The 20,242-nt window shown below is 46.6% G+C and overlaps 1 long non-coding RNA gene and 1 other non-coding gene across 4 annotated transcripts; one reads left to right on the forward strand and one right to left on the reverse strand.

The window, feature by feature from the left end:
• The first annotated feature begins 416 nt into the window (after positions 1 to 416).
• LOC141570563 (uncharacterized) lies at positions 417 to 16,184 on the forward strand. Of its 3 annotated transcripts, none has more exons than XR_012494686.1 (4): positions 417 to 550; positions 5,773 to 5,989; positions 11,113 to 11,232; positions 14,817 to 16,184. It is a non-coding gene; the product is annotated as an uncharacterized LOC141570563 (long non-coding RNA). The 3 variants fall into 3 exon arrangements; XR_012494687.1 differs by having other exon boundaries at positions 15,511 to 16,176; XR_012494685.1 differs by lacking the exons at positions 11,113 to 11,232; positions 14,817 to 16,184 and having other exon boundaries at positions 5,773 to 6,255.
• Positions 16,185 to 19,060: 2,876 nt separating this feature from the next.
• TRNAI-GAU (transfer RNA isoleucine (anticodon GAU)) lies at positions 19,061 to 19,134 on the reverse strand. Its single transcript has one exon. It is a non-coding gene; the product is annotated as a tRNA-Ile (tRNA).
• Positions 19,135 to 20,242: the final 1,108 nt, after the last annotated feature.

The raw sequence follows: 20,242 nt of genomic DNA on the forward strand, positions 1-20,242 counted from the left end.
GCGGCAGGAGGCGGGAGGAGGGGATGCGGAGAACCGGGCTATGTTTTATCGCCGCCCACTGCCTGGCGCGAACTTTCCAAGACCCGCCCTCGGAGCGGCCGGCGGGCCCCAGGGGAGCTTGCGGGCGGCCGCCGAGCAGGGTGCGCACCGACTAGGAGGCGGAGAGGGCGTGCACGCTGGGACCCCTGGCGGCACCGGAGAGAAGTCCCGCCCTCGGTTACCTGGGTTCAGAGGGTCGCGGACGTCCAGCTGAGAGGGCGCGGGGACGCAGTCCAGGCAGTCCAGAGACCTGGACGCTCCTCGGGGCGCAGCGGTCCACAGACACGCGGGCGCTGCACCTGGCCAGGCTGGTAGGCGCGCCTACCCTGCCGGTCCCGCCCGCGATCCCCCTCCCGCGCGGGGCGGGGCGGGAGGGGCGGGGAGGCCGGAGGAGGAGCCGCGGACAGGGGGCCCCCTCCCCTCTGGGGGCCCGCACCTAACAACTGACCAGCCACCAACACTGGACTCCGTGACCTCCAAAGGATCGCCCACCACCGCTCTCCAGGCTGCGGTACGACCAAAACCAAGCGCCCAAGTGGAGTCGTGGGGGGACGCAGAGGCACCCTCACCCCATAGCCCTCCATGCCGTTCACGCCACCCCCACTCCCAGGTGCTGAGGGCTGGGAGCCCGAGGCCTTCCTGAGGGCCGTGCCCCTGAGCATGCCCTTCAGAAGAATGCATGGGGTGGAGCACAGGGAGGGAAAAAAACAACTGGGTACCCGCAGCCGCACCCCACACGTCGTCTTCCCGGGTGGTAGAGACTCGTGGCTGTTGTGGCCCTGTTGTCAGTTCTACCTGGCTCTCCCAAGTGGGGGAAAAGTCGGGTGGATGTGGGGCGGGGGTGAGAGGGGTGTTGCTTTGCCACCCCTCACCCTTTCCCCCAGGTTTCCATTTCCCAGGTCTGGAAGGTGCTGGTCCTGGACCTGTGCCACTCAGTGGACAGTGATAAGAGCTGAAGGGACAAAGACACATTTGGTCCCTGGAACCCAGACTTTGTGTCTACTCCCAGGTGCTGAAGGAATAGGTTGCAGCTACTTCCTGCTCCCACCCTTCACCCTCCCAGAGGAACTCTGGAAAATCCACCCCTTGGACAAAACTCCCAGACGGAACTGGATGGTCGTCCCTCTTTGCAGCCTCAGACTCCCTGAGCTCCTTCTGTTCCCTGCTTGGCCTTGTTTGCTAAGGGCACCAACCGTGGAAGGAGCACTGGACCCAGAGTCCAGAGGCCTCCGTTTAGCTCTGTGACTTTGGACAAGTCTCTGTGCCTCTCTGGGCCTCATTTTCTCCATCATTTGCAGTGAGTGGGTTGCAGCTGATTATCTTTAAGACCCTTCTTACAGATCCTGAATTGTGCAATTGGGCATCTTGCTTTATAAGGTTTTCTGTGACTACACATCTTGAGAAGGGGGGGTGTATGTGTCTCTCTCAGTCTAGATTAGCTTGTCCTCCCAGATTTAAGTTCTTGAAGGAAAAATGACTGAGGGCGTACAAACAGGTAGGCAGTCTCCCTGAACAAAGCAGACCTTGACAAGAATGGCTGGCAAAGGGGAATGGATCCTGCTCCCAGCTTATGCTGAACTCAGAGTGGACTCAGACAAGTCCCTCATTACTAATCCTTACTTTGCCTTCCCAGGGGCGTTGGGAGGCTAAATGAGATATTAGACATGAAGCCCTTTGAATGGGGAAGGCAAGAGGTGTGCTTTCTGATGCCATCTTTTGATGCCCCTGACATTGATGGATGTTGGAGGCAGAATAGGGCTTGAAATGTTCAAAGCCGAGCGCTGGCCTCGTTTCCACCCTACAGAAGCTGCAGCATTCACAGCCAGGCATGGACCCCCCCATCACCCCCAGCAAAGTGAACAGAGATGCACAATACCCCACCAGACTCTGGCCCACGGCAAGTCATTTGTGTGCACCGTGGGAAACTAAAGCAGGAAGATGAAGAGGCTCCCAACCTAAAGGGAGGTGGTCCGTGGATAAGCAGTGAACAGATCAGCATGTCTTAGCTGAACACCTGGTTGGCAGGTGCCACAGATATCCACCTCTGATCTCAGGGAGATTAACATCTAGCTGAATGGTTAAACAGGAACACTTTGGAGAAAGATGTGGAGTGAGGAAAGGCTGTTGTGGATGGTGCGCACCCAGAGAGGGCAGAGCAGGGGAACCGGGTTGGGGCTTCCCATGCAGCCCAAGAAACTTGAAGCACAGGATGAACTGGGAGGAGCATTCTCATGGGAGAAGGAGCTGAGCCAAGGTGCAAGGGGGGGACAGAGCGGAGTGGAGGGTGCGGGAGTCCCAGGGAGGGTCTGGAAAGCCAGGCTGAGAACTATAGGCCTCAGAGGATTTTTGAGACCACACCAGTTGGGGAGATATGGGCACCGGATGCTCCTGGAGAGGCCCAGGCCCCAAATTACCCAACGAGGCAGCAGATGACATGTCAAGAAGGCAGGGAGGTGACAGGGCAAGAGCAGCAGGACTCAGGCAACCTGTATTCAAAGGGCTTTGAGCAGTTGCTTCTCTTCTCTGTCGGTTTCTTTATCTCTAAGTAGGCATCCTAGCCTCTTTCCTTTTAGGGTTATCATGAGGACCACAGCACGCATTTGGAAGTGCTCTGTAAACGGCACAATGCTGAGTGCATTTAACATTTGGGGTTTTGTTGTTTTTTTCTAGGGCCTCTGTAAACATTTGTGGAAATGACCCACATTAGGTTGGTCCCTGCATGTCTCTTCGTGGCAATGGGTGGGTGGACCACACAAGGGGAGCGGGGTGCAAGCAGTCAGAGGGAGCCAAGGAGGGTAGGAACAAAGGAGAGTGGCAGTCATAAATGTCACATCTACTTTGGACACCTTTACAACATAACAATACCCTTTGGGGGAGAATAGTCCGGCCCCATCTATATGACTGGGAATCTCCCATCTCTGCCTCTGCCTCTCGTGGCACCTGGGCGTTTAGGGTGCACAGTATCAGAAGTTACTTTCCCATCCGGGTGCTTATTCCTCAGGAGGCTCACCAGCTCCTCCCTGGTGGGCCCAGACTGTCTGTCCTCTTTGTTCAAAATACCTTGTGTGACAGCAGAAACAGTGCAAAAGGGACAGTCATCCCCACTTAACAGCAGGATTCAGGGCGCTCACACATTCTCAGCCTTCTAGCACCCAATCCTAACTTAACCCATAAGTCCGCTCCCTCTTTTTATCTCCTCTGTAATGGAATCACTAGGGCAGGGTTTACTGCTCCACTTTGCAGATGAGAAAACTGAGGCCGGGAGAGGTGCCAGGACTTGCTTGCAGTGCCAGATCTAAAACAGCCACCTCCCTCACACCGTTGGAGCTGCCCTGCTGCAAGGCCCTATTTCCAGCCATCTTTTCATCAGGGCTGGGACTATTATCCTCGTTGTACAGAGGAGGACGTGGCTGCTCAGAAACAGTACATGGTTGACAGGAACTTCTCAAAGAGCTTTCTTTTCAGCCACTGTGTTCAGACAAGCGGTCAGTGCTGTAATTAGTTTTCTAGGGCTGCCGTAACAAATTACCACAAATGGAATGGTTTAAAACAACAGAAACTTCCTCTCTCACAATCCTGGAGAAAGTCCCAAATCCAGGTGTCAGCAGGGCCAGACTCCCTCTAAAGTTTCCGTAGGAGAATGTGTTCTTGTCTCTTCCAGCTTCTGGTGGCCCCACGAGTTTCCTAGATTGTGGCAGCATGACTCCAATCTCTGCCTGTCTTCCCGTGGCCTTCTCCTCTGTGTCTCTGTGTCCTCTCCTGTTTGTATAAGGACGCCAGTCATTGGGTTCAGGATGATCTCATTTTGAGATCCTTAATTACATCTGCAAAGACCTTTTTCCCAAATAAAGTCACAGTCACAGGGACTGGAGGTTAGGACGTGAACTTATCTTTTGGGGGGCTACTGTTCCACCCAAAGTGGTGTCTTTCCTCCTACTGGCAGCCACTGGTGATATCTGGAAGTCAGTCTCCTCTTCTTCTTCCTTCCATTTCTCACCTCATCTCAGCTACAGCATCTTCTTCCATCTGGTGGTGTTATGGAGGAGAAAGGAGACAAGCCATATCAGGACCTTGCTGGGGGCATTGAGTTGGGGGAATCACCTCCCTTCTACTTCCTCTCTCACTGCCTCACAGTCTGACCATGGCCCTTTCAATAGCATGCTTTGCACCTCTTCCTCTAACCTCTTTCCATCATGGAGTACCTATGGGAGATATCTTGCCCCTTTTGGAGAATGTGCTTACCCCACCCTGTGTCCCAGCCCCTCCTCTGATGCCCAGGTGCTGACAACCCTTTGCCAGGAAGAATAAAGCTTTGCCTTCCATGAAGAGAGCACAGACTCCCGGGCAAACCCCCTGGGGTGGAGAGCATAGTCCCTCCCCAGGTGGAGATCCTGTCCTCAGAGCAGGATTGAGGGAGGCAGAGCATGAAATGCTGGCCCTTGAAGAATGTGTGCAGGGAAGGAAGATGCTAGAAGGGAAGGAGAGTGACTTACCTTGTCTGGGACTCCCCTTGGCCAGGGCCGGGCCAAATGGCTGAACTTAGGCTTGGGCCCCTGCCTCCCCAGGAAGAGACAACGAGGACCCGACATCTCGGGTGTCTGAGGGAAGACCCAGGCCTGCCCCTTGCCAGGCAGGTTCCTCAGGGTCAATATCCATCAAGAACCAGAGAATCCAAAGGGTCATTTGACCTCAGCAGTAAAGACGCTCAGAAAGAAGCAGAGATACCATGAGAGCAACCAGCAGACCTGTGGTGTCAGGGCTGCTTCTGTCTCAGATCCCAGCTTCCCAGGCCCAAGGCAGTAATTTTACAGCAGCCAAAGGCCCACAACCCTCTATACAACGGGTTTGGGCAGCTGCCTGCTTGCAAGGGGAGAACTAGGAGACTGGTCTTGAAGCTCCATGAGCAAAGAAGCGCACTGCTTTATTTGGGTGGAGGGTTTATTTGGGTGGCTAGGGAAAAGGCCCACATAGAGATTATGAAGGAGGTTTAGCCCACCTTCCCCTACAAGTACCATCGTTACCCGACTATAACCGCCGTTTTCTCCTACTAGCCTCAGAGGGTCTCTGTGCCTGATCCCAAAATGCTGTAGCAAGAAAACGTAATAATCAGTCCAGTGGTTCTCAGTCCTGGCGGATGTCAGTATCAGCCACCAATTCAATCCGAATCTCTGGGGGTGGGACCAGGTCTTCCCCAGGTGATTCTCATGTGCAGCCAGTGTGCAGACCCCCAGGTAGTCCAACCCCCTCAGCTGCCGGACTCTTGGGGCGCCTAGAGCCAAGGTCCCATCTGGGTCCTCATCATCCAGCTCCATCTACAGTGCCCTGGGTTAGACTCACCACACAGCAAACATACTATTTATACAAAGAGAAGCGTGCAGAACATGGGGTGCCTGCCATGACCACTCCAGCTTACACATAGCGATGGTGGTGGATTTCCCGAGCAGCAAGAACAATTGCACTTCCTGCCTGAATTCTTGACCGTCCAGGGCATGGGGTTCCCCACTTCCCTGAGTCTCTCCCTCTGCCAGCCAGCTGAGCCCTCACGGCACTGGCGCGGACACGGCACATGCTGGAGGAGTGGCAAGGTGGGCAGCCTCTGGCATCTGCTCTCAGCCTAAGGCTGCTGCGTCGCCTCCAGGGCTAACAGCCTCTCAGGATTGCCCCACAAATGCGTGACTGCTCCGGTGAACCCAGAGACGCCCTCCCTGACCCCAGCTCTCTCTCGGTCCCTAGGTACCAGCTGTCTGCAAGCCGGAAGCAAAACCTGGACTCCGCTTTCCTTCAAGAACCACACAAATATTCATCACCTTTAACCCAGCATTCCCACACCTAAGAATGTATCCTAAGGGAATAATCCTCACACAATGAAAAAGCTCTTTGAACAAAATTCCAGCATTATATCTAACAGCGGGGGAACTTGAAGCAACCTAAATTCAGCTCTAGAGCACTGGTAAGCAGCAGCCCGCCCACTTTAAAGCAAATTGTGAAGACTGTTGCAGCGTGAGAACACGCTGATGATATGGTGTAGAATACAAAACTGCGTTGGGCACAAGTCCAGCTGTGAAAAGTTGTATATGTGCCTGTCCAAGGGCTGGAGGGGAATTGGGGAAAGAAGAAAACCCGTATTCCCGTTTACTAGCTTTAGGATTATGAGTCTTTTTCTGATTTCTGGTATTGTGGCAATAGTGTGTGTGCAATAAATGCATAGTTGTCGGAGTATATGAAAGTAATTATTAGTAGTCTTGCATTAAGGGATGTCTCTTGAACACACCTATTCAAGCTCAGGTGTAAATGAGCACAGGTCCTCTGTGGGCTGTCTCTGTGGAATATTTGCATTTGAAAGAAGCTAGCGTTTCAGACAAACTGGCATTTAGGCCAGCGTGGCAGAGCTATCTTACAGGTGGGTAAGGCCCCAAAGTCCCCACCTGTAGATGAGCCCCCTTCTCCATGCTCCCACCTACTCGGACCTCCGCCCTCTGTGTACCCAGTTTGTGGAGCAGCAGCGGGAGAAGTTACAGGTAACAGCCTCTGAGCATCACCTGCTCTGCACATTATTTTATTCATTAACAAGACAATCTGTGGGGTCAGACAGGAACACTGACCAAGTAAGAAAGGTGCAGAGGGTCCACAGACAGCACAGGGCAAGGTTGAAATCTGAACCCTGGTGGGGTTCAGTGAGGATAAGGGCTTCTACTGTCTGTTTTTGGGTCCTCCCCCCGGAGGTGGAGGGGCGACCTCCTCAGCGGCAGCCTGGATGGGCAAGGACACTTCTAGAAATAGGGCTGGGACAGAGCGCTGACCCTAGGAAGGAGAGGGGCTGGCGCTGGGCCCCAGGCTTTCTTAAAGTCTGGGAGTGGACCTTTTGAAGTTGTGTTCTCAGGAAAGGCCAGAGGAAGCTTTGCTGTGCTCTGGCCACACCCAGCTCAGGAGCTGTGGGAGACAGAAGTACTGCCTTTCTGCTCTCCTGGGGCCAGGCTGGCTGGGCAGGGCAGCTCTGGACCCAGATAAATCCTAAGACAGAGCCAGTCTACTTAAGGCGTGGAAGTCCCGAGTCACACAAAACATTTAGCCAAGCAGAACGCTTTGCTTTGACAAGAGGATTTAAAGTGATCATTGTAACCAGTGTTTACCAAGCTCTTAACAGACCAGACATGATATCTCATTTGATGCTCCCTAAATCCCACGTCTAATATTATGCCTGTTCCCTAGATTGGAAAGTTGAGGTCATGACTTGTATAAGGTCACACAGCTAGGGCTTAACTCAGGACTGGTTCAAACTTTGTGCTCTCAATTGCTGAACAATTCTGCCTTTCTTGGTAATCAGAGGGTATATTTCAATGTCTAAAAATTAAATATATATACAATTTTTCCTGGAACATGTCTACTCTGAGGTTCACGAAAACATACATCCTACAGCTAATGTTCAAAATATGACTCCTGTGCACATTAACCAGCCAATCTTGAGGCTTTCACAAGATCAAGCCTTTGAGAAATCGTCCACTTATGGGAAATATGGAGTACTTGTAGTCAATTTCGTACATTAGCATACACGGAGGTAGAGATATCTATTAGCTATTCCAGGAACAGTAAGATCCTGAAAGGGCAAGTGACTTGCCTGAGGTCACCATGAATTAAAGGCTGAATTTGCATTAGGTTGCCATCTGGGCTTTCTTTCTCCTCAAAGGTTGTTGTGCAGCTATTTTCAGGGTGGTTTCTGATATGTATACTAGAAAGTCCCTTTGGATCCAGCCTGTGTCACATCAGCCTACATGGTTTATTTAGTTTTCCTTTTAAAGATCTAAGGGTGATGTCTTCCTTCCAACATGCAGATCTGAGCGAGCCCAGCGGGTTGTCCTGGCCTCCGAGGAAAGCCACAGTGGCTGGGAATCTGCTAAGAGCCGCGATCACAGTGCCCCTCATTATCGAGTCACATTCTGACCAGAGCCGGCTTTGAGAGTACTCCTGAAATCCCTGCTAAATGTTTTAGCGTGGGCAGGGAGTTGCTAAAGAGAGGCAGAAGATAGTAGAAGGCTGCGTAAATATTTAATGTAGCCCCAAGTTGGTCTCCTGAATCACAAAACACTAATGTCTTTATCACAGTCTAACAAACAGCCCTTTCTCGGGCTCACATCAAACCCCGGGTCAGAAGACTCCAGATAGGGACTCTTTCTATTACTCAAACGCTCTGTTCCCACCATCCTTCCAGCCCACACCCATGTTACCCTTCACCTCCCTAGCATGTCCTCATTACCAAGGGCCAAGGGAGAGGTGGGACAGATTGCATCATCCCTGCTTACAGAGAAGGAAACTAAAGCTTAAAGGGTCAGGGAAGCTGGTAAGTGCTGAGCTCAGGTTTCATCACCTAGATCCTGAACATTTCCTGCCCTACCTTGGGGTCAACACAGGGAGGCCCCCAGGACCATGGGACCCCTGTGATTTCTCCCTTCCCAGACTTCAGTTCTCCTGTAATAAAGGACGAAAGGGAGTCAGCAAATTACACAGAGACAAAGGGCCATGTAAGACCTAAAGCCGAATTCACTCCCAGGACTGTCAGCGCTGGGGGCCAGGGGGCTCAGGGCAGGGGCTAGTCCCCGAGTCAGGTCAGCCCCTGCCCCACGCTGCCAGCCCAGGCCCTGGCTCCAACCCCCCATTTCACCTCTTCATCAGTAGTAGCAGCATCCCTGCCCTCATCCACCACCTCAGAGTCAGGTATTTCATGACTTCTCTGTAGTTCTCCTGACAACCTGGTGAGGCAGATGTGGTCCCTGAGTTGGCACAGAATGGTTAAGTGGCTTGGACAAGCTCATGCACTTGGCAAATGGCTGAGTCAGGACTTGAACCCAAGGGCATGTTTTCTTGGTGACTCTAGACACCAAGCTCGCCATCTGGCACCCCAGTATTCCCCTCACAGCTGACCTTCGGATCACTGGTTTGACAGCCCCAGCTCTGTCCTGGCTGGTACAGCTTCAATTTTAAGGCTCACCCTCCCAACGCACAAGGCATCTGTCCACTTGAATTGCAGGACCAGTGCGCCAAGGAGCACGGTGGGGTCTCATCACCCCGGGACCAGGTCAGAAGCTCACAGGTGGGCCAGGGCTCACAGGGTGCAGGGAGGAGGCTTCATTTGGGCCATGATTTCTGTGACAGATGCTGTGGCAGGCTGAAGAACGTCCCCTTAAAGATGTCCACGTCCTGATCCCAGATCCCATGAATATATTACCTTACATGGTGAACGGGATTTTGCAGATGTGATAAAGTTAAGGATCTTGAGATGGGACAATTATGCTGGATTATCAGAGCGGGACCCTTGTAGTCATAAGAGCTCTTGTAAGAGAAAGGCAGGAGGGTTAGAGGCCAGAGAAGAAGTGCGATGATAGAAGCAGAGGTCAGAGTGATGCAGCCAGGAGCCAATGATTGTGAGCAGCCTCTCGAAGCTGGAAAAGGCAGGAAATGGATTCTCCCCGAGAGCCTCCAGAACGAAACACGGCTATGTCAACACCAACACCTTGATTTTAGCCCACTGAAGACTGATGTTGGAGTTCTGATCTCCGGAACTGTAAAATAAAAGATGTGTGCTGTTTTAAGCCACAGTGTTTGTGGTAATTTGTTAGAGCCATAGGAAACTAAAACTAATAGAGGTAACCAAGATAAAAGGGATGTGGTCCCTCATCTGGAGGAGCCTTTAAGGGGCCATGCAGGATCCCCCAGAGGGCTTGTTAAACACAGATCCTGGGCTCCACCCACAGACTTTCCGATTCAGTAGGTCTGGGCTGAGAATTTGCTTTGTAACAAGCTCCCCAGAGACACTGGCTAGGGATCACACTTTGAGAACTGCTGGTGTAGAGCAGAGGTTTTCAAATTTTAATATGCATTCAATGTCCCGGGGATCTTATTCACAGGCAGGTTCTGCAGTTAATTTGTTCATTTATTTGTTGCTGTGCTTATTGCCAGAACCCTCTGCTAGAATGTCAGGGCTGTGAAAGCATCACCTTTGCTGTCGCTGCCAGAGCAGCACCTGGCAATAGATTCCCAGTGAACATCTGCTGAATGGACGGGTGAATGAGCAAGGCTTTGGAGCTTGCAGGAGCTGTTTATGCCTGACATGGTGATGTGGGTGCCCTTGCTGATGCCATGGAGTGAATGAAATCCCACAGGGACAGCATGACGCTCAGGAACGAAAAGGGAATGGAGAGGGGCAGCAGGAGCAGCCACAAAACAGGAGGAGAGGGGAGAGTGAGGAGACTGCCAGGGGAGGGGGCTTCCCGGAAGGAAGGGAAGACAGCAGCGCCAGGAGCAGAGCGCCAAAGGGGTCTCAGAGGGAGGGACACCTTAAACCTCCAACTCCCGTTGTTGGGAGCTGGGTGGCATCACCTGTGAAGGACTGAACAAGTAGGGAGGGCTGAGGGGCTCAGACATGCATCCATTCTTTTCTCTCTTAATTAGACAATTTATGAAAGCAATACATATATGTTGGGAAATATTTTGGAGAATTCTGAAAAATATAAGGAAGAAAAATGAAATCTCCTATAACTGCCATACCCAGAAATGAGCCCTATTTATATTTTTACGTACTTTAGTCTTTAATACATGTATCTAACATGCACAATTTTCCTTCAAGTTGGGGTAATACTGTTTATATCTTTAAATCCTGTTTCTTTTACTTAAATATTTTTTATGTTAATTTTGAAGAACAAAATATAATTTTTGAAGGGTGAATAATATACTTTTGCACAAATGTACCATAATTTCACTATACCTTTACAGTAGTCCCCCCTTATCTGCTCTTTTGCTCTCCGCAGTTTCAGTTACTTATGATCAGCCTCAGTCCAAAAATATTAAAAGGTAGATTCCAGAAATAAACAATTCATAAGTTTTAAATTACATGCCTTTAAGTACATGATGAAATCTAGTTATGTGAATCCTCCCTTTGTCCAGCACGTCCACTCTGTGTGTGGACAGCATGTCCACCTGTCACTTAGTAGCCATCTTGGTTATTATGTATTTATTTGCCTTATTTCTTCTTTGGTGAAGTGTCTATTGAAATCCTCTGCTTATTTTATTTTTTTTTTTAAGGAGGGCACAGCTTATTGGCCCATGTGGGAATCGAACCGGCAACCTTGGTATTATGAGCACTGCGCTCTAACCAACTGAGCAAACCGGCCACCCCTGCAGACTCCTTTACATAATCTGAAGGTAATCCTTTGTCGGAGATATAATTTGTAAAACTTTTCTCCCAGTCTGTTTTCATTTTCAGTGTATTTTGCAGAGCAAGTTTTTAATGCTGATGACATCCATTTATTATTACTTTTTTCTTTTACCGATTATGCTTTTGGTATCTAAGAACTCTTTGCCTAACCCAAAGTGACAAATATTTTCTCCTGTGGAAGTTTTATAGGTTTGCATTTTACATTTAGGACTATGATTCATTTTTTAGTTAATTTTTGTATAAGATGTGGGGTACGTGAGATGTTTAGTTTTGTTTGTCTTGCAAATACTCATAGATGTCCAATTGTCCCGGTCATTCATGCATTTGTGCAAAGCACATGTGTGTGCACCCGGGGGCTGGATGCTCATGTGGGCACAACTCCATTTACTCTCCAAATGGACACAGGAATTTGACTTTGCACCACACTCCTTTCCCACAAGGGGAGACAGTGCTTGGTGAGAAGTGCCCTAGGCTTGGGATCATATTTCTGCTGTTTCCAGCCTGTCCCTGACTCTCTAGAAGAAGTCATGCCATCTGCTCAGGCCACAGTTTCATTATCTGAAAAAACAGCAACAACAACCCTGATCTCACTGGGTTGTTGTGAGAGCTGTGGAGATGTAATCTGGTAGCTGGATTCTAGACACACACACCTACAAACTGGGGAGCTTTTCCAAGGCAAGGAGATGGGCCTGAGCAAGAGCTGTGGGTGAAGGGACCCACAGCTTGACTGGCACAGGAACTCCTGATGCATTTCCACGGAGCTATATTTCTGGAAACTCTAGCAAGCAGCTTCAAAGACTGCTCTAGTCTCTGTTTCTTTTCAGTGAAAGGGCTTCCATTGCAGTTTGAGGGATTGAAGTTAGACATTAGGAAGAACTTTCCCTTTGCCAGAGGAAGAAGTGAAAAGGGATAACCGAGTTGATGGTAGGGAGAGTAGCGTGGGTATTTCCTGGTTGCACTAGTCCAGACTTCCTTCCTTCCCGCGCGATCCTCCCTGGGCCTAAACCAGCCGGCCTCATTAGGGTCGTTCTCGCTCTGATACAAGCGGGCTTGCTTGGTAAGGGCCCTTGCAGCCCTGCAGGTGGCGCCCTCGTGCTGGTTCAGGAGGCAGCGCAGACTTGGTCTGCAGCAGCTGTGACCTGTGGCCAAGGCCCGGTCCCCACCGTAGGCCACAGAGAGCCTCAAGCTATGGGCTGCAGGACCCCAGGCCTCAGGCCTGCAGGAGCCAGAGTTAGCTGCTGTGGCACCTGTGTGAGACAGAAAAAACCCTGGCTTTGTGGACCGCCCACCTGTCCCAAACCGTTCAAGGGCCTTGTCCTGTGGGCTTTTCCTAGGGTGCCACTCAGTGTGTGGTGAGTCAAAAAAACCCGGTTCAAAACCTGGTGCTGCCCCTCACTGCCTGAGGACACCAGACAAGTCCTTAATTTCTCTGTTTTCCTACCTGAAAAGTGTGAACAATCCTTCCTGTCTTATAGGGCTGTCAAAACACACAATAAGCACTTAAAAATGTCAATCAGGAAAGGTTATATTGCCAACTAGATGGATAGTGAAGGCTAGAATCACAAGTGGTTTTATTTTTATAAACTAATTAAGGTAATTATAATTTCAAAAAATTAAATAGAAAATTCCAGGTTTAAGTAATTTTGGTTTTACATTTTGATATACATTACTTATAATTTGTATTTGGCCTTTCCAATTTAATAGATACTTTTTTAATATTTTAGAAAAAATAAAATTATTTTTCACATACCTTTTCAAAAGTTAATTTTTACAGTTGATTTAATTTACATTGCTACCGTGTTTCCCTGAAAATATGACCTAGCCAGACAATCAGCTCTAATGTGTCTTTTGGAGCAAAAATTAATATAAGACCCAGTCTTATTTTACTATAATATAAGACTGGGTCTTTATAATATAATATAATTAATATAATATAATATAATATAATATAATATAATATAATATAATATAATGCCGGGTCTTACATTAATTTTTGCTCCAAAAGATGCATTAGAGCTGATTGTCCGGCTAGGTCTTATTTTCGGGGAAACATGGTATGATGAAAATATATTAAAATTTTATAGTCTTGATGTAATTCATTTTATTTTTCATCCCATGGATCATTGAGAATGAGTGCAAATAAAAATAATGATAGAAAGAGCAATTATGAAAGTGGGGCTCCAACAAAAAGAGGCAAAAAGAAACAGAAAATCATGAAAGTGACAGTCTGCTTAACACTTTTAAAACTGCCAACAACAAAAGTGAGCAGATTTTATTTACCTGTACCGCTAAAAAACTCTCCTACAATCACTAAAAATGGAAAAAGGAGCTGAATAAACAGCTAACTGTGGACGGTCTTAAATAAAAATTAGTAAACACCAACAGGGAACATCGATGGGATGTTTTTAAAGAACACAAGGATATGCCCACTATTCAGCCGGACAGAATGCTGTGTTTGGGGAGGGGAGAGGCACTAATGACACGGTATATATACAGAAAATAAGAAAACCTAGATTAGAAATGACTTTAAATTTTGATGCTAAAATATGCAAATACATAAGACAGAGTTTTAAAAAATGAAACAAATAATTATCTAGGGTGTAGAATTCAAAATGAGATTATTAGTTTGGAGGGTAAACAGTGACAGAAGAAATTAAACAATATAATTTTTAAAAAACAAATATTATTCAGATCAATTAGATTGCATCCGAGACAGAAGCAACATCGGATGACTAATATTTATTGTACAAGATTTGGACTACAGAAAAAGAAAACAAATTAAGGAGTATTTCATTCGTTTTATGCCTTTTATAAAGAGTATAACTTTCGATTAAAGTGACAAACAAAATAACAGCTTTCAATTATAGGCATTGCTTTTAAAACCTTGTCAAGGGTAAATCTCTGATGATACCACCAATATGATCACGAAGGAAAAAGCATATGAGCCAGAATTTTGACAAAAAATGCGGAAGCATTCTCTGTGCTGTGTACTGCTCATGGTTTCAGTTCATACTAGAAGATGTGGTTTCAACTGTGCCAATTCAATGGCATTATTTGGACAATTCAGTGATTATATATGATATTTTCTGGATCTGTTCCAAGATAGAACATCTTGATGAAACGCATATCAAATTTGACCTTAGAACCACTCACAGATACTTGATGGGAAGGGCAGCAAAACGCTCTTAAAGGAATCAGAAGTAATTTGGACAAGATACAATATGATTTGAGGAGTTCAGTGAAACAACAAAAGGTCCTCAAATAAAGTGCAAATCATGGTGCTTGACAGAAAGTGAAATATTTTTAAAAATTGTGCGACCCATAATTATTTGGTATGAACTCTTGCTTGTCATAAATAATGTTAGCAAAAGGTTGTTTTAAAAAACAGATCTAAATTGTCTGTGTCATTTTTTAGAGAACTGAAAATACTTTTAAATCTTTTTAAAGGTTATTTTTTATAAATAGATCAAAACTTCATGTATAATATATAATAAAACTGATACACGGTATGACAATTAAGTTCGCGAACTTGTAATGATGTTGCTAACCTTTTTTAAAAAAAATATATCAGAGGGATTATTCATTATGAATTTGCACCAACTGGACAAACAGTTAACCAAGTTTACTATTTAGAAAGGCTGAAAAGGCTGCATGAAAAAGTTAGATGACCTGAACTTTTCACCAACAATTGATGGCTCTTGCATCACGAAAATGCAACAGCTCACACGGCACTGTCTGTGAGGGAGTTTTCAGCCAGTAAACAAATAACTGTATTGGAACACCCTCCCTACTCACCTGATCTGCCCCCCAATGACTTCTTTCTTTACCCGAAGATAAAGGAAATATTGAAAGGAAGACATTTTGATGACATTCAGGACATCAAGGGTAATACGATGACAGCTCTGATGGCCATCCAAAAAAAAAGCGTTCCAAAATTGCTTTAAAGGGTGGGCTGGGTACTGGCTTCAGTGCATAGCTTCCCAAGGGGAGTATTTCGAAGGTGACCATAGTGATGTTCAGCAATAAGGTATGTAGTACTTTTTCTACGATGAGTTTGCAAACTTAATTGTCCGACCTCGTATATCAATAAAATATAAGGAAATTAGAAAATAGAAATAAAATGCTCAGATGACTATAAAGGAGAAGATTCACATTCAAATAGTCAAATAGAGACTATATTCTGGCCTTTGTAGACTAAAGCAGAGTCTAACTGAGGAGAGATTTGAACAAATGAGCAAAGTACTGGTATTTTTGGTTTTCTTTAGAATATCCCACTGTTGAAAAATGTGAAAGAACTTAAGAAATGCCACATGGATTCTTGACGCTAATTAAGGAATGTAAATCAACACACTGCTTCCTTCATCAAGAAAGTCTTGCTATGAAACAACACCAGCTGAATTAAAGCGTGTGCCTAGGGACACAATCTTTCACAACCTCCCCGTCGTCTCATCACAGACCAGCAACCAATATTTCATGGCCTGGCATTCTGAGTAGTACCAAGCTAGATACTGCTTCGGGAGATGTGGAAATCTATAAATGATAGCAATTTATATGGGAAAATTAGCATATTATGTAATGTTTCCTGTAATAATAAGTTACCACAGATAACTTCACTACAGTGTTTGAACCTGATATGTAAAATGTATGGTTCACTTCTGAATCTAAGTACTGCTTTATGGGATATGTTTATAATTCTAGTTGCTATTGTCTCAGAAAACTGAAGTTTCTCCCTCTCGAACTTAAAGCAAAACTGTCTAAGAACTCAAGAATGGTTGTCTAATTTGGCATTTCTGCCAACGGAACAAAAACTTTTGTAAAAATCCTTGTTATAACAACATACATAGTAATTTTGTTGAAATAAAAAGAGAAAAATTTTATGGACTAAAGAAATAATATATAACTTACATGTGTTTTTATTTTATTATTCTTTCAAACCTCACTGGCTTATCGACAGAACACTACCGAGGAATCATTTACCTACTAATGATTAAATGCTGTCATCTTTGATATTTCACATTCAGCCATAGAAAAACCAGTTTTCAGTCATATGAAAAACACTATTTTTCAGTTTTGTCATTATTAAGGTATATTTGTCAAGGTAGCAGGAGAAAGAATGTTCTTTTCAGGGCTCGTGAGCCTGATTAATAACTTTTAAGTATTTAGTCACATGGTTGGGGGGAGGCCTCCGTTTGTACTCCTGCTCCAGGCCTCAGGAATATTGGGATCCGGCATGAAGACCTCTGCCAACTGGAACATGACGGGCACGTGCCTCGTGCGCCTTCTTTTGAGAGGCTGTGAGGCATAATGGGGAAAACCTGGGTCTGAAACAAGAGGACCCACCTCACTCGCCTTATTTTCCTTTGTCATCTATAAATCAAAGGTGATACTGCCTGCCTCACAGTGATGTTTAGAACTCATGTGAAATAGTATACGTGGAAGTGCTTCATCACATGGATAGAACTGTCCAGATGGAAACTATTCTGCCCATGGTTCCATGCCTTATCTCCTTCCAAAGGAATAATGGCTTGCCCCAGGTGTTGACTCAGTGGCCACTGTCATATTTTATACCACACGCTTCCTCTCACTCTGTGGGCCCAAGAATAGTCAAGTGACCTATGAAATAAAAGTAGACAAAGATAAACTAGAACAGGGAAAAATATTTTGATCCTCCCACTGATTCCCCATCCCCCCCAGGACATCCTGACCTCCGGCCTGCACTTCTCTCTTCTTTACTCTGCCTCCACTCCTGCATCACCCTTTCTCTCCATCTCATAAATGTAGTCACAGTTTTCTTGTGGCTTAAGCGAAGAAATATTAGTCACGAACTCAAGTCTTTTATCCAATGCATAGAAATCTGAGATGGCTCAATTAGGTTGTTATCTAACTAGAATTCATGAAAGAATCAAATGTTCTTGACTACATTTAGAATGAAAATTGAGCCCAGAAAATGGATTTGGTAGAAATAAAGGTCACAAAATAAAACCTGCCGTGACAGAAGCTATCATCAGTGAAATTTGATATTGACAAAAATTTGATCTATGAACCAAATTTCTGATATAAAAAGTGCAAAAGAATTAGTCCCAATGAAAATACTTTTCAGTCAACTGAAAATGAAAAAGCGAAAAAATTGGAAATAGCTTATCTGAGGTTTATAGAAAATTGATCAAGGAATTAAATTGACTTAATGGAGTCTATTCCGGAAAACCCTTTCCTAAGGAAAATTCATTAAAGTCAGCATACTTCCTAGTTACATGTTTGTATTCAAAATGTTGCCAGTGGATTCTCTGTGGAATTTTCATTAAGAAACAAGGGACAGTGGTCACGGTGGGAGTTGCAGCTGAGAGGTCACAGTGCAGAAGGGCTGGGAGGGTGTGACGGGCAGTACTTTTGGGGGGGGGGCTCTCCATAAAAATATATAGTACTAAATGTAATACAACTGAGTTGGTATAAAGATGAATATAATCCAGACTAGATTCATTATTTTATATTCATTATTATTCTTTTGTTCTTCTGATTTTAAAAGAAATTAAAGTTAAAACATTTTCATGGGCCCTAGGCACTTTGGCTAACATAATTTGGCCCTGTTAGGAGCTTAGGTCAAGGGTAAAAAGGAAAGTCTAGATGGACCTGGTGGTGGGATGGTGCAGGATGGAGAGAAGAGACATGGCTTTTTCTGCATCTTCTTAATGGAAGGTGCCAGAGTGATGGCTCCCAACCTAGACTCCCCTTGGCTGCTCTGCTTTTCCCAAGGCCTGGGTTTCCCTTTACTCTCTCTTCACCATGAGATGTTCTACCTCTCAGGGAGCCCTGGGTGTATTCTGTCCTTGCCACCTAAAGAGCCCAACTGAAAAAACCATTCTAATGCCCCCTCCCCAAACTCATGAAGCCCCCCTCAGCAAATTCACTTCATGGTTGTCAGCCTTGGTGAAGTTGTCTGTGTGGAGGAGAGCCAATGTAGACGGGGGCGAGGCCGCCACCTTCCTGACTCAACTGTGTGCTATTTGGGGCTGAGATGGGATCTTTCTATTTAGACCCACTCCTAGCCATTCCACCTCCTCAACAGGCCCAAGCTGAGTGCCTACTGTGTGCCGGACCCTGTGTCACAGGCCTTGGGAGCATAGCATCATCCACGACACTGCCCTGCCCTCAAGGAGCTCATTCAGGGCCCACTCACAACAGTGTTTCTCACCCTGGGTACTACCGACATGTGGGCAGGATAACTGTTTGTTGTGGGGGCTGTCCTGCGCATTGTAGGACGTTTGACAACGTCCTTAGCTTCTACCCACTAGATACCAGATGTACCCCTCCCCCAAAGTGTGGCCATCCATAAAAGATGTCTCCAGATGTTACCAAATGTCCCCTGTGGAGCAGTCGCCCGTGGCTGCTAACTGGCTTAGGGAATGGGTGGTGACAACTGAGTCACAGAGGGCTCAGGAAGCTCTGTACTCTGGCTGTCAGGATGCTTCTGGCTGAGGTGCTGTTTAACTTGGGCTTTGGAGCTGAGCAGAGCTCTGGAAGAACTGGCAACAGCATGGAGGAAAAGAATTGAGAGATCTCTTACCAGATAAGACTTAGGAGAAATAAGCTTAAGCTCTAGAGGGAATGCTTAGGGCTAGATCATGGATAGGTCTCATTATCAGTTGGGGGGGGGGGGGGAGCAGGTATAAATACCTAGAAAATCCTAAGACAATATATAGGTTACCCAGGAGTTAAATCTAGTCTTAAGATCATTTTGTTTGGTCCATCTAGTAATAGTTTAATTTTTGAATATTTTTCCTTTCTTTTTTCTTTTTTTAAAGAGGGCGTAGTTCACAGTGGCCAATGTAGGGATCGAACCAGCAACCTTGGTGTTATCAGCACCACGCTCTAACCAACTGAGCTAACCAGCCACACCTAATGATTAATTTTAGCCACAATCCCCACCATTCCTTATCATCCACTGACCCAGTTATTCATTTATAATGTTTTGTTTCTGAAGGCTTGTGAATTATTATATTTTTAAAGATAAACAAATATAGAGATTTTTCACTTGGGGATTCATGGACCATCTGCAGATCTTTGGATAAAACTCAGGGCACTGGGAAGCTCCACAGTTGTGAGCAGGGACCATGAGGTCTGAAATGTATCTAAGATTTTCTGAGCATTTTTTCTGATGAGACAGACCCTGGCTTTCATCGAGTTCTCCAAAAGGTCTCCCTCTCTCTCCTGAAAGAGGCCTAGCTAGGTGGGGAGGGGTCTCTGCTGGTCCCTGGAGAAATTTTGTGCAATTAGCAAAGGAGAGATCCAGGGCTGAGTTCCGCTCACCTTTTCCTCTCAGTCTATTTTAATTCGGTTGGTAATTAAGAATATTAATGTGCTGTGAGATCTGCTTAGAGCACAGGCAGGTACTGTGGCTGTCACCAGAGGGCTAGGCGCATTGATTTAAGGCAGCCGGGCAAAGTGAGTGACTTTGTGAACCAGAGAGAAAGCCTTCACTTAACGATTTCCTCCACCCATTAAGAGGCCGCTTTGATGGAGACAGGGAGCCAGAGAGGGAGACAAGTACTGCAGCTTGGAGGGGGCAGTCAGCCATGGGGGACACGGCCTGGGTGGGGAGCGCCTCACCACATCTCCCTCACCCTCCTGGCTGTGCTGCCGTCTCAGCAACCCTCTCTCAGAAAAGGATCTGCTTACTCCATTTACACCAATGTCTAAATGATGAAAACAGCTTACAGTTTATTCTGCATTTTGACTGGAATCATAGTTCAGCCCCAGGGCTGGGTCTGATTTCCAGGGTGGCTTTCTGGGGTGAGGTAAGTGTGGAGGGCAGCTTTGTGGGGGCGCCTGTGAGGTGGGCTTGGGGTTGGGGCAGGAGGCAGGTTCTCAGACCTAACTTCCCTTTTCTTCGTCCGAGAATTGGAATTGTTGAGACCCAGGGGCATCCTGGCATTTCCTCTGGGTGGGTCCAGCATGGGCACAGTTTCTCCTCTCCACCCAAAAGACTGCAGCTGGCTGATT

This window comes from Rhinolophus sinicus, linkage group LG03 (genome assembly GCF_036562045.2).
Source record: "Rhinolophus sinicus isolate RSC01 linkage group LG03, ASM3656204v1, whole genome shotgun sequence".
Classification (NCBI taxonomy): Eukaryota; Metazoa; Chordata; class Mammalia; order Chiroptera; family Rhinolophidae; genus Rhinolophus; species Rhinolophus sinicus.